Below are 2,132 nucleotides of genomic sequence, written 5' to 3'. Positions count from 1 at the left end.
TTTTGTTGTTCTTGTATTTTTTTATCCTCACCAACCCACCCCCTTTTTGTATTTGACAAATGGCTTTCACGTCCGTGCATACATCTCCATCATATTCTCTAATAAGAGCAGAATAGATCTGCATACACATCTGACCTCAGCTCTCCCAGAGGCTCACAATCTCTGATTAAAAGCCTACCGCTGTGCTGCTCATATGGCCTGTTCCTGCCATGTTTACAACCCGTGAGTCCTGTGAGTTCCTGCGAAGGGGGACATTGTGTGAATTCTTCTAACGTGCCAGGACAGGTCTGTGGATGAGATAGATCTCAACTATGGCCCTCATTGAGCGATTTTCTAGTGCACTCGAGAAAAAGAGATTGGCAGAGAATGAGAGAATACGATGAAAAGAGCCTCGAGAATTCTTTGAAAGAGTTTGGGGAATGGTCATTAAGCCTTTTCTAGTCTCACTTACTGCAACTGCATGCGCAGGACTCTTGACAAATAAGAACCAAGATTACACAACAGAGTGTGGTCATATAGGTTATAAATATAAAACAACATGATTGGCTTCTGTAGGACCAGTTTGCCTTGATGTGATGAATGGAAGAAGGAAACATGGCATCATCAGTTCATGCATTATAGTTATAAAATGACATGTGTAGTCACCACTGAATTATTCTCGATTGAATGTTTCATTGTTTTGCTCTTGTGCTATTACTTAAAGCCATATGAATTGAATACCTTATGAATAATTAAAGAGTCTGCCCTGTTTAGTTCACTATTCTTTGGTTGTGATATTGGTTTCAACTTCACCTATCCATTGCATACCAGTCCTTTATTCAAACATACAGTATCACTGGAAAATCTGTTTCACAGGAAATATTTATTTGTATAGATGCGTCTCTATTTATTTTATTACTGTATGTTTCAAATTGTTATTTTTGTATTCATATTTAGGTTCATATATATATAGCCACAGAAAAAAACAAGAGACCACACCAAACATGTTTCGTTTTTTTAGAATTGACTATTTATAGGTATTTTTTTATAAAATTATACATTCTGTGACACAATAGGCAATGTTTTCAGATGTTGAATGCTGCAAAGAAACGAAGTACATATTCATGTTCAAACAACACAATACTAATATCTTAACGGTTAAACATATTTTCATGCATCTTTGCAGTCTTTCACATTACTGTTGAGTGACTTTGTCATTCCTGAGGTTTGTTTCTGTTGAAATTATACAGTCACTTAACTGGAACAACTGCAATACATGTAGAAATGATCAGTATAGACAAAACTAGAATGGTCTCTTAAATCTTTTTCATGGCTATATATATATTGTACCTGTACATTTAATAAACATGACAATTTTGTTTTGAAAACAAATTGATGTAATGATGTTATACTATTATACAAAGGGCCTAGCACCCAAATGTATATGTATTTTCATAACAGGATCTCGAAGCCGCACTTATTTCCTAACTTGTGTTGATGATATATTGTTAAATATGCAGCAGAGCGGAGCACGTCTCATAGCCTCTTGAGTACACAGTTGTATGCCTCCTCAGTCGTGGGTAGGATTGTGTGGGCTGCCTCTGGAACTGCATATAATGAAGCTGGTTAGACCTCTGCCTGTCACCATGGTGAGAAAGACTGTAGAAATATCATCAATTCACTTAACGTTTAATTCTCTGCTGCCCTCCAAATGTGCGAAACATTCTCAACCGCCTCGGCCTGTGCTTGTTCAGACAGCCCAAGATATAAACTTAGTGTTCACTCTCTCTCTCTCTTTCTGTCCATGTGTAAGGTGTTGTTTTCCTGTTTAATTAACACAGTAATCCTAAGGGGATGTGATTGCAGGGGATTCTGGGAAGTGTAAATTCATTGCTAGCCAATGTGCTCAACACTGAAACCAGTTATTTGGTTTGTTTACGTTTTATGTATTCATTCATTTTAATAAACAGTATTGAAGCCTTTGATCTCGTTTTATTTGGCAGGTTTTTTTACATTAACCACTTGCAGAGATGTTTCAAGTGTTTATTTCGGACTGAACAAATGATACGCAACATGACTCATCTGTTGACGTGTGAAACCTGTAAAACAATAGATTATTACTATAGGTTATGCTGAAACAGGTTCTGCAGTTG

Source organism: Triplophysa dalaica, chromosome 11, assembly GCF_015846415.1.
Source record: "Triplophysa dalaica isolate WHDGS20190420 chromosome 11, ASM1584641v1, whole genome shotgun sequence".
Classification (NCBI taxonomy): Eukaryota; Metazoa; Chordata; class Actinopteri; order Cypriniformes; family Nemacheilidae; genus Triplophysa; species Triplophysa dalaica.
The sequence above is the reverse complement of the archived record's forward strand: the minus strand, read 5'-3'. Positions refer to the sequence as shown.